At 40.0% G+C, this 13,057-nt stretch overlaps 1 protein-coding gene across 1 annotated transcript in view; it reads left to right on the top strand.

Moving 5' to 3' along the window:
* The first annotated feature begins 9,259 nt into the window (after window positions 1-9,259).
* Window positions 9,260-13,057, top strand: part of LOC109906649 (alpha-1,6-mannosylglycoprotein 6-beta-N-acetylglucosaminyltransferase A-like) — a 128,339-nt gene continuing 124,541 nt past the window's right edge. Inside the window, exon 1 of the mRNA XM_031792321.1 lies at window positions 9,260-9,365. The gene's annotated coding sequence lies outside the window, so the exon portion shown is untranslated. The remainder of the gene's footprint in view (window positions 9,366-13,057) is intronic.

Genomic DNA, 13,057 nt, shown 5'->3' with positions numbered 1-13,057 from the left:
GGCGGAGTAGAGGACCTTGTGCATTTCAGGTAAAATAACAACTCAATGTTTATATCCCAGGACAAATTAGATAGCAACAGCAAGCTAGCTAAATAGGACAAATTAGCTAGCAAGTACTAGCTAAATTGCCATAAATGTTTAATGCTTTTCGACCTGTCCAAAAAATTTATATAATTGGTTTAGAGTTTGCTTTGATATTTTAACCTGCGTGTCGTGATCACTTTTGGTGTGGGGGGACAAAATACATTTATACACGATGGCGCACATGCACAGCCGGTTTGGGTTCCGTGTTCATCACTGTTCTAGCCGGTTACCACCCGGTACTCTACCCTACACCTGCTGCCCTATGTGATTGAACACTGGTGACTTTAATAATGTTTACATACAAAACATACCATTATATGTATAAATATATACATTATATGTACAGTACCAGTCAAAGGTTTGGACATACCTACTCATTCAAGGGTTTTTCTTTATTTTTACTATTTTCTACATTGTAGAATAAAAGTGAAGACATCAAAACTATGAAATAACACATGGAATCATGTAGTAACCAAACAAGTGTTATATTATAAAGTGTTATATTTCAGATTCTTCAAAGTAGCTACCCTTTGCCTTGATGACAGCTTTGCACACTCTTGGCATTCTATCAACCAGCTTCACCTGGAATGCTTTCCCAAGTCTTGAAGGAGTTCCCACAAATGCTGAGCACTTGTTGGCTCCTTTTCCTTCACTCTGCAGTCCAACTCATCCCAAACCATCTCATCATCTGATGCAGCACTCCATCACTCCTTCTTGTTCAAATAGCCCTTACACAGCCTGGAGGTGTGTTGGGTCATTGTCCTGTTGAAAAACAAATGATAGTCCCAATAAGAACAAATGGGATGGCACATCGCTGCAGAATGCTGGTTAAGTGTGCTACACCATCACACCTCCTCCTCCGTGCTTCACTGTGGGAACCAAACATGCGGAGATAATCCATTCACCTACTCTGCATCTCACAAAGACATGGCGGTTGGAACCAAAAATCTCAAATTTGGACTCATCAGACCAAAGGACAGATTTCCATCGGTCTAATGTCATTGCTCGTGTTTCTTGGCCCAAGCAAGTCTCCTTTTCTTATTGGTGTCCTTTTGAAGTGGTTTCTTTGCAGCAATTCGACCATGAAGGCCTGATTCATGCAGTCTCCTCTGAACAGTCGATGTTGAGATGTGTCTGTTACTTGAACTCTGTGAAGCATTTATTTGGGCTGCAATTTCTCAAGCTGGTAACTCTAACGTATTCTCTGCAGCAGAGGTAACTCTGGGTCTTCCTTTCCTGTGGCGGTCCTCATGAGAGCAAGTTTCATCATAGCGCTTGATGGTTTTTGCGACTGCACTTGAAGAAACTTTACAAGTTCTTGAATGTTCCGTATTGACTGACCTTTATGTCTTAAAGTAATGATGGACTGTCGTTTCTCTTTGCTTATTTGAGCTGTTCTTGCCATAATATGGACTTGGTCTTTTATCAAGGTGGGCTATCTTCTATATACCACCTCTAACTTGTCACAACACAACCGATGAGTAGGTGTAACCAAACATTTGACTGGTACTGTATTTAAATGCATATTCCGGTCTCTGACATTGCTAGTTCTGATATTTCTTCATTTCTATTTATTTTCTGGATTATGTGAGTATTGTTTCTTAATGCTAGGTATTACTGCATGGTTGGAGCTAGAAACACAAGCATTTTCCTGCACCTGAGATAACATCTGCAAATCTGTGTACACAACCAATAAAATTTGATTTGAGCGCCAACATGTGAAGTTTAGAAGAGCATATGACATTTCGTGTCAAATAAAGCTAAGATACATTTTTCAACCATTTCCCATCTTAAAAATGTCTGCTTACAAAAATGGAAAAGGGGTCTTAGAAATCATCTACTAGAAGAAGTCTTAAAAGGTATTAGAAATACATAAAAACACAATAATCTTGACGTAAAGGCCCCTGCAAACTAATATCATAATTTATACTTAGTTTTCATAAATTATTTGCCTTCTATAGGTTTAAGAAATATTGTCTAGTGTCTTCCTTTACCGTCATTCTGTTACCGGGTGTTGAGTCAACCTTGCTTACTGTAGTTCAATAACCAAAATAGATTTTTTTAAACTCAAGGTGTCATTTCATAGCTGACACCCCACTTTTTCTGCAGACATATTTGAATCTTTATTCAGACTAGATATTTAACAGAATTTTGGAAAATGTGGCTACGTGAAAAACTGAGGGAGATTTAGTTTGCCAAGCTTTGCATCTGCGCTGTTCCTCAAGTAAATGTGTTAAGTAAAATTGACTTCTGCATACTGTATACAGTGCCTTCAGAAAGTATTCAACCCCCTTGACTTTTTCCACATTTTGTTGTGTTACAGCCTAAATGTTACAGCCTAACCCTAAATTTATCAAATTTAGATTTTGTGTCACTGGCCTACACACAATACTGCATAATGTCTAAGTGGAAATGTGTTTTTACACATTTTTACAAATGAATTAAAAATGAAAAGCTGAAATGTCTTGAGTCAATAAGTATTTAACCCCTTTATTATGGCAAGACTAAATAAGTTCAGGAGTACAAATGTGCTTAACAAGTCACATAATAAGTTGCATGGACTCACTGTGTGCCAAAATTATGTTAAACTGGATTTTTGAATCAGCTCTGTACACATAGAATTTTCTGTAAGGTCCCTCAGCCAAGCAGTGAATTTCAACCACAGATTTAAGGACAAATACCAGGGAAGTTGTCCAATGCCTCACAAAGAAAGGCACCTATTGGTAGATGGGTAAACATTTAAAAAAACAGACATTGCACATCCCTTTGGGCATGGTCAAGATATTAATTACACTGTAGATGATGTATCAATATACCTAATCACTACAAAGATACAGGTGTCCTTCCTAACTCAGTTGCTGGAGAAGAAAAATGCTCAACATGAGGCCAATGGTGACTTTAAAACAGTTACTGAGTTTAATGGCCGTGATAGGAGAAAACCGAGGATGGATCAACAACAATGTACAACAACAATACTAACTCAAATGACAGAGTGAAAAGAAGGAAGCCTGTACAGAACAAAAATATTCCAAAACATGCTTCCTGTTAGCAATAAGGCACTAAAGTAAAATTGCAAAAAAATGTGGCAAAGAAATTAACTTTACGTCCTGAATACAAAACATTATGTTTCGGGCAAATCCAACACAACACGTCACTGAATACCACTCTTAAATTTTCAAGCATGGGGGTGGCTGCATCATGTTATGGGTATGCCCATGTTATGGCTATGCCTGTTGTCGGCAAGGACTAGGGATTTTTTTTCGGATAAAAATAAATGGAATGGAACTAAGCACAGGCTAAATTTGTGCGGAAAAGCTGGTTCAGTCTGCTTTCCAACAGACACTGGGAGACAACAACCTAAAACACAAGTCCAATATACACTGGAGTTGCTTACCAAGGTGACTTTGAATGTTCCTGAGTGGCCTAGTTACAGGTTTGACTTGAAAATTGGCTTGAAAATCTACGGTAAGACTTGAAAATGGCTGTCTAGCAATGATCAACAACCAACTTGACAGACCTTGAAGAATAAAAAAATTAAAAAATTTGCAAATATTGTACCATCAAGGTGTGCAATACTCTTAGAGAATTGCCCAGAAAGACTCACAGCTGTAATCGCTGCCAAAGGTGATTCTAGAATGTATTGATTCAGGAGAGTAAATAAGATATTTCTGTATTTCATTTTCAATAATCCAACATTTCTAAAAGCATGTTTATACTTTGCCATTGTGGGGTTTTGTGTGTAGATGTCAAAGAGAGCAATACTTTTAAACTTTGCAATCAATGGTTTTTGTATGGCTTACATTTTAAAGTGAAAAATGGAGTCTCAAGTTCACTCTGTTACCATGGAGACTGTAGCATTTATACAACTGACAACATCTGAACCAGTCCAGCAGAAATTACTCAAGATTTTTTATGATGGTCTATATTTGTTAGCTTTAAGTTAGCCAGCTACCGACCTCATACCCGCTGTTGTGAAGTACAAACAACAGTTATTGTACAAGTAGATGCTAACCACGGTTATTTCAGTTTTTTTTACAGTCCACCTCTAGACCTGGGAGGCCAGGTAGGTATATTCAATTCAATACAACTGCATTTATCCCTCCAGGGGCAATTAAGAAAGGCAAGCCAGTTACAAGTACATTATCACAATCAACACCACACCCTCAAAATAAAAAATACAATACACAACATTCCCCAATACAATACATAATATACAATACAATAACATATTCATTGGTGGAATTCAGCCTGGTTGGAACTAAATACTGCTGTATCTGTGGTACGTTAGGACCAGGGTTGCCTATAGGCAAATTAGAGGCAAATGGTCTAAAAGGTGTGACACAACTGTTTGCCAGAAGCCTGTTTTTTGGTAAGGGTACCTCTGCACTACAGCATACATCAAGGTCATTTGACACGATGACTTAAACTGCTCCTCTGATGTCATATCCATTTACAGGAAGTCCCTGTCTTTTGTGGAAAACAGAATCCAAAGAGACCACTAGAGTTGTCCTGATTAGTGCGCTGGCATTGTGCTAATGGACTCTATCTCTGTCATATATTCATTCATACTATCTAAGTGGGTTTTGTGTAAAAAGGAAAAAAACAAGGCAGAGGCTGATTTAACGCCATGCTCGAAAAAATACAAAAGGTTCCAGTGCAATAAAGTGAAAAACAAAAAGAGAACATTCATTTCAGAGTCTATGCCATCTTCCGTACAATCAACAATTATGGCATAGAAGCATAGAAGCAGAAACAATTCTGTATCTTTTGTTCAGTACTTTATTGCACTTTGCACTGGCACTTTTTGTATTCTTTCGGGCATGACATTAAATTAAGAATATTCTTTGGCATCTCTGCCTCCTTGGTTTTTCCTTTTTATGGTTTGAGTGCAAGTACAGTGCATTCGGAAAGTATTCAGACCCCTTGACTTTTTCCACGTTAAAAAATCGACATATTTTAGAACAAGGCTTTAACGTAACAAAATGGAAAAAGTCAAGGCGTCTGAATGCACTTTCCGAATGCATTCTGAACTGTATAGTACTTACAGTACTGTACGCATCAGCCACCTATCATAAGCCTGGGAGCAGACCCTCACACTGTTTCTCCTTGATAGTCTAGTTTCCCATATAAGTGCTTGGGACAATTTGTACAAGTAGATGCTATGTACTATCTAGTATCAATGTTTGTTATCAACACAGTTGTAATGAGTATGATGGGAGAGAGTGCTGGTTTATTTAGTACAGGGCCACAGGAGGAGGCAGGTATTATGGTCCAGGGACAGGCAGAATGTCATACACAGGGAATCCAAAAAGGCAAAGTACAGGCAGGGAATAGGCAAAAGAACATCGTATATGAGTATGGCCAAAAACTAGGATACATGGGAGGACTAATAAGGAAATAAACAGCGCTCTCGCTAGAATGTGGACAAAAATCAAACAATACCTCACAATGATGGGGTGCAAGGAACTGAACTAAATAGTGTGTGTAAATGACATACAGGTGTGTGAACAGGTGATCAGAATTCAGGTGATTGGGATCTGGAGAGTGAGCTGCGTTCAGGGGATCTATGTGTTTTGAGAGTGTGAGCTGGAAAGTGGGCTGGAAAGTGAGCTGCGTTCAGGGAATCTATGTGTTTGAGAGTGTGAGTTGGAAGCAGGCGTTACAACAGTACACAAAAATGTATGAATAAAATACACATTTCATGCAAGAACCACATAAAATTGAATCAAGAACAAGTTGGAAAGAATGCTCAAAATATTTTCTCCTCAGGAAAAGTAATTTACCCAGAACAAAACAAACACAAAAAGTATCATGACAGAATGCTCAATAGAGCAGTAACATTACATTCAGAGGACACCACAGAAAAGGCTCATGTAATCGTTTAAAGCAGTGATTACCCATTATTCTAAAGAAAACATGCCACATGCTGGCTCAGCATATGGGAGCTTATAGTACTCTGTAGGTCATTCAATTAGTCCCTTCATGGCACCAACTAGCCTACATTCGTACTCTGAGTTATTTGTACACCTGTGAAGACTCTTGCAACTTTCTAGCCACTCGAAAGATCTAAAGTATTTTATCTGTCTTGACTCAAAAGCAGCGTTACCTTGTGACTGTTTAATAATGGTAACACTGGGTGTTAACACAACTCAATGGTTATTATATATCCGGACTCACACTAAGACTTGTTTTCATCCCAAATGGCACCCTGTTCCCTACATAGTGCACTACTTTTGACCAGGGCCCATACAAATGGCACCCTATTCCCTACTTTGGGCACTATATTTGACCAGAATCCTATGGGCCCTGATCAAAAGTAGTGCACTATGAAGGGGAATATAGGGTGCCATTTGAGATGCAACCCGTGTCCCTATTCCTAGTGCTGTTGGAGTCAAACAAGCCTCCCACTCCACTTTATGCATACTTATGTAACCATCCTCTGATCACTCTGCATCCTGCCACGGGGACAGCTGGTTGACAGTACAGTTGCCCTGTAATGTGCTGTGAGCTTTTAGAGGTGCTCATTTCTCCGAAATAAATAATGTAGCAATCATTATCCTGTGTGGCTCAATTGGTTGTGTGATCAATTCCAATTCCTGCATGGATCACATATACTGTAACTACAAAGTCTCTTTGGATAAAAACATATGCTAAATGGTATATATTACTATTACTACTACCAGATTGCCAAATAGAGTCTGTGTGTTGTTCTAAAAGAGACATGTCCATCAGTTTGATTCAAAGTGAATGTATAAAATCCCCCAGTTTATGTAGAGTTAGTGAACTCATTACGTCATTCTGTGATAAACTAGAGTAATAACGTGCCTGTGCACGTCGATGCAGCGAGGAAGTCTTTCATCTGACTGATCTTTCATCTCATAGAGCCCTAATCCCACCTCTGCCATCTGTTAGCCCCTATAGCTGACAAGAAGAGGGCTTCTTGGGTCTCCTTGCTCCTCTGATGGGGTGCTTGGTAGCTCTCTGTTCTCACGTCGGAATATGCTAGAGCAAGTTTGACAGCTTTTTTTTGCCAGGGATGAAATCAAAGGTTTCACGTGTGACCTCCAAATGTTAGTTTCCCGCTATATATTTGACACATTAAGCATTTTACGTGGTCATGTCACGCCCTGACCTTAGAGATCCTTTTTATGTATCTATTTTGGTTTGGTCAGGGCGTGAGTTGGGGTGGGCATTCTATGTTTTGTGTTCTATGTTTTCTATTTCTGTGTGTTTGGCCGGGTATGGTTCTCAATCATTGGCAGCTGTCTATCGTTGTCTCTGATTGAGAACCATACTTAGGTAGCCTTTTCCCACCTGTGTTTTGTGGGTAGTTGATTTCTGTTTTTGTGTCTGCACCAGACAGAACTGTTTCGTTCTCCAGTGTTCAGTTCTAGTAATAAATCATGAACACTTACCACGCTGCTTTGGTCCACTTCTTCATGCAATGATGACCGTTACAGGTCATAAGAATGGTATAACAATTTTCTCAAATATGATTACAAAGTTAACTTCCAACTGTATATTTGACAGTGACGTTTGATTTTTAACATTGTACATTGCCCTTCCCCCTGTGTGCATGTGCCCACTGCACTCTTCTCCAAGGCTGCCAATGCCTATTGCCTCTTGATCTCTCCACAGCAGACCTTCTCTCATCCTTTCCTCCTCTCTCCTGTACTCACTTCCAAGGATGTTTAAAGGATTTGTGGGATTTAGGATGCCTCTCCTGCCTCTTCCCCTATATTGGTGCCTGTTTACACACACCACAGACAGTAAATGCCTGAAATATTGAAATATAATAACCTACAGAAAGTCCACAGGTGAGTCATGGCAGGTTTACAAGGTTGTTATTTAGCTTTAACCGTTCAACCACTCAGGTGACAGCAATTCCAAGAAAATTGATGTAACGCCCATCGGAAAAAGTGGACCAAGGTGCAGCGTGGTACGTGTTCATGATTCTTTATTTTCTCAGAACACCAAAACAAAAGCATAACGAACATCACATTCTGTAGGCTTCACAGAGCTAACAAAAATCAACATCCCACAACTAAGGTGGCAAAACAGGATGCCTAAGTATGATTCCCAATCAGAGACAAAGATAGACAGCTGTCCCTGATTGAGAACCATAGCCATGCGGGACTGGCTTATACTGGCTTTGTGTGATTCTCTTTCACTGTGACCTGCCATTGTTTGGGGTGAGTTTCTAAGTTCTGTTCTTAGGCTGAGTTGCTTTTGCTAGCCACAACCTATCAGTTGTGTGTATGTGCTGTCTGTTTCATTCAAAGAGCACCTTGTTTGAAACCCCTAGCACCCCTCGTAATAAAAAAACAAATTCTTAGTGTTTTACTGGTCTTTCTTGCACTAACACTTGTCTTTTATTACTATCACTGATTTCACTGATAGCTGCTTTTTTAAGGAATGGTTTTCCTTGCAATAACTGATTATGTGGTTGTCTTACCTTTGTTGAATGCACTGGCTGTAAGTTGCTCTGAATAGGTGCATTTGCTAAATGACAAATGATAACTATTGTCTGGTTCAGGAGAATATCACTCGTGTCATTGTCTGACTTTTAAAATACATTTTGTTTTTATCAAGTCATTTATTCAAATTATACTATTGATATATTCACGTTCAGTCGCCTCACAGTAGTCAAGCTAGCCCCCATATTACTGTGCGATATCTCCCTTTGTATTTGTCGCACAGAGCAGAACAAGTGAACCCAAGAGCAGACTCCAACGAGACTGGAATGGTAACCAAGGTATTTTTTGAAACACTGGAGGAAGATTGAGTGCAGGTCAGGGGAAGCTTGGGCGGCTTGCTGGAAAGAGAGGTGTGGGGACAGGGTAAGCAGGTCCGGAGGGGAATTCAAGGGAGCGTAGAGTGGGGAATCCAGGACAGAGTAGCAGGACTGATGAGTAGATGAACTGGAGACAGGGACCAGAGTCAGAGCATGCAGGTCTGTAGCAGAGAGGAAAATGGCATCGGGCAAGGGAACACAGACACAACAGGAACCAACGACTACAAACATGGAAAGACTGGGCAGCGATTATGATCTGGCAGTGGGGAAGTGGCAGGACTGAGTATTTGTAGAGGTCTTGATTATGGAACAGGTTGCAGCTGGTGGGGATCTGCTCTAACTCCAGCACACCTGTCTCCGCCCCCACAATCACACACACAGAGGGAGAGAGCACTGGGCGTGTAGCGGCAGGTCAAGGAGACACCGGATGAGCACTACAGGGCGTGGCAGGAGCAGATGAGACAGTATATGTAACGATTTTCGTATGGTACGTGTTCATGATCTTTTAATTACACTGAACACTAGAACAAAACTAAACAGTCCTGTCTGGTACAGAGACAGAAAATAACTACCCACAACTCAAGGGCAAAAACAGGTTGCCTAAGTATGGTTGTCAGAGACAACGATTGACAGCTGCCTCTGATTGGGAACCATACCAGGCCAAACACATAGGAATACAAACATAGAACAAAACAGAATGCCCACCCCAACTCACACCCTGACCAACCTAAACTAGAGATGTAAAAAAAAGGAACTAAGGTCCGGACGTGACAGTATAAGGCAATATGATCATCTATTTCATGTGCACTTCAAAAGAGCTGGCTTTCCTAACTGCTGAAGGATAATTTGATTTTTAAAAAAAAAGTCTCTTTTTGCCTTAGTGTTGGCAGGAAAGCTGTCAGATTGAGAATAAGAACAGTCATACATTTGTCCTTCTCTTTCACTCTCTATAGATCCATATAAAGGTCATTCATTTGATTATGGTACATGGAGTGTAGGTTCAATTTTATGCAGTACTCACCACAATGTGTGCACTACTCATAGACTGCACTGGCTACTACTTATTTTCGACATGTAACTTTGTATGTTATTTGATAAAATTTTCAAAATTGATCTCTGTTGCTCTCTGCAACACCTAAAGCAACTAATCTATTTGTGAGGAGTGAAAGATAAGTGTCAAAGATATATACTGTAACCAGTGGCGATTTAGATATTTAAATCTTAGTGGGGCAAACTCCCCCCAAAAGTTTGATGCATTGCCAGCAAAGCCACTATACAACACAACACACCACTAAACAATACATTAATTGTACTATAACGGTGATAAACGGTGCCCACAAACTGTTAGGGCCTACATCAAAAATACAACTTTTACATTACCCTGCAGTTTACCTATAAAATGGAATGATGGTAAAGTAGACATACTCAGTATTCAAATCACAAAATATATAAGCTCTTAAATAGAAATGTAAATGTAAAGCTCTTTAAATAGAACAAGATCCTGTAACCATGGACATTCTACAATGTAGAAAATAGTAAAAATAAAGAAAAACCCTTGAATGAGGTGTCCAAACTTTTGACTGGTACTGTTGGAGCCATTTGATATGCATACATTCATCTTGATCTATTCATTGCATTCCAAGTGTACATTCAATAACTGCCTGTCTATTTATGGAAAAATTGCCCTGATGAACTCCTTAGTCATATCTCAGTTTACTCACTTACTTATGGCGCTGCCTACTCCTGATGATTCGTTTTTCAAATCATACGAGCAAAAAATATTTTGCTTTATCTGGGACACTAAACCAGACAAAATAAAACAAGCCTTTCTTTTTTTTCTCCCCAATTTCGTGGTATCCAATTGTTAGTAGCTATTATCTTGTCTCATTGCTACAACTCCCGTACAGGCTCGGGAGAGACGAAGGTTGAAAGTCGTGCGTCCTCCGATACACAACCCAACCAAGCGGCACTGCTTCTTAACACAGCGCGCATCCAACCCGGAAACCTGTCAACCTTGGTTAGCATGCACTGCGCCCGGCCGGCCACAGGAGTCGCTGGTGCGCGATGAGACAGGGATAACCCTACCGGCCAAACCCTCCCTAACCCGGACGACGCTAGGCCAATTGTGCGTCGCCCCACGGACCTCCCGGTCGGTTACGACGGAGCCTGGGCGCGAACCCAGAGTCTCTGGTGGCACAGCTGGCGCTGCAGTACAGCGCCCTTAACCACTGGGGCCAGCCGGGAGGCAAAAACGCGCCTTTCTATATAATGATTATGAATTGGGTGGGTTGAGGTTATTATATAAAAGCACTAAACCTCTCTAAAAGCTTCACTCATTCAAAAGTTTTATTTGAACCCTAAATGGTTCTCAAGTAGATTACTAAGAAAAGCTCATCCATTGTTTAAAAATTGCCTTTGTGAGGATTGCCATGTCTCATTTTCGATTAATTGAACTTTTAACTTTTAACTTTTTTTCAAAGGATCTCTCTTTTTCAAACAAGCATTGCAGAGCTGGCTACAATTTCATTTTCATCCCCCTGAAAAGATAGAACAAATATTACAACAAATATTATGACTGAACTCAAATGTGCTGGTTGATAAAATACCTGTATTTATGGGAAATGTGTTTGAAATGGGTATTTTGTTCTTAAATTATATTGTACATTGGAATGGTAGAGTTATGTCCTTCATGGAGTTATTAAAAATAGCATAAATAGGAAAGTATACCAGTTTCATTTGAGGACCAGGATGGTGACAACTGTGCCTTACAGATTGCAAAATAGTTGTGAAGAGATTTTTGATGTACCGATTCCATGGTACAGAGTTGATATATAAAACGACACAAGTTTCAAGACTTCGTGCTTTTCAGCTAAAATTATTATATAGAATTCTTGCCACCAACAGAATGTTGAATATTTGGGGCATAAAGTAATCGAAGCTCTACAGATTTTGTTGTGAGGATACAGAATCAATACACCATTTATTCTGGTATTGCCCTCAGGTAGCCTGTTTCTGGTCTCAGGTTCAGGAATTGCTGAAAATGCATAGCATTGATCTAAAATTGACCCTAGAAATAGTACTGTTAGGAGATCTGGAGAGACAGGGTCTGTCAATTACTAATATACTAATACTCTTAGTAAAGGTATTTATCTTCAACTCGCAATCTGTGGATTCTATTCGATTAGATAGATTGAAATTGTACGTCAAACAACACAGCATAGTTGAAAGATATGTGTTGCATCGAAACCCGAAGTGCGTGGCCAGCAGAGATAGATGGGATGGGCTGAGGGAAGCTGAGGGTTGGGATGTGGAATTGGAGACAAGTGGGAATGGAGTTTCTGTGTGGGAGATAGAATGATGGTCAAATATAAAAAATAAAAAATAAAAATAATAATTTAAAAGTTCAAATAAAACTTAAAAGTCAGTTTGAATGACACTGAGGGGCAGTTTTTTTTTTTTACAACGAATGCCGTTTTGTCTGAGGCTGATGCCGTGCAGGTGTTTGTACACATGCATATAGTGGAGGCAAGTAGCCTAGTAGGCAAGTAGCCTAGTCTTTTTCTTTTTTCTCTTTAGTTCATTCTCTTGGTTGTTGGTGCATCGGGGGGTTCTTGGGGGTGGGGAATGGAATTAATTGTATATTTTCTTGGGGGGGGGGCTGTGCGAGGAGTCTCGAATGGTTGAGGGACAGCTATTGGGGAACTGTGGGGGGGATCTTGGAGGGTTCAGGTTCACGTTTTTTGGCCTGGTGGTAGCTTTGTCAACATTCCCTTGAGCAGGGCATTGACCCTGGATGCTTCTGTGTGTCGCTCTGAATGGGAATCTGTTGGATGACTGGTATTTAGCGGCTTCACTTTTTTTTTTTTTACCTTTTATTTTACTAGGCAAGTCAGTTAAGAACAAATTCTTATTTTCAATGACGGCCTAGGAACAGTGGGTTAACTGCCTGTTCAAGGGCAGAACGACAGATTTTGTACCTTGTCAGCTCGGGGATTTGAACTTGCAACCTTTCGCTTACTAGTCCAATGCTCTAACCACTAGGCTACACTGCCGCCCCGGCAGTATATTGTATGTTTCAGATATTCAATAAATAATGATACAAAAATATATATATTTAAAAAACTGTTAGGGCCTACATAAAGCTGTCCCAACAACAGTTTTCTTTTCAGCACCATGGAG

The sequence above is a fragment of the Oncorhynchus kisutch genome, linkage group LG16 (assembly GCF_002021735.2).
Source record: "Oncorhynchus kisutch isolate 150728-3 linkage group LG16, Okis_V2, whole genome shotgun sequence".
Taxonomy (NCBI): domain Eukaryota; kingdom Metazoa; phylum Chordata; class Actinopteri; order Salmoniformes; family Salmonidae; genus Oncorhynchus; species Oncorhynchus kisutch.
Note: the sequence above shows the minus strand (reverse complement) of the source record. Positions and strands in the feature narration are given on the sequence as shown.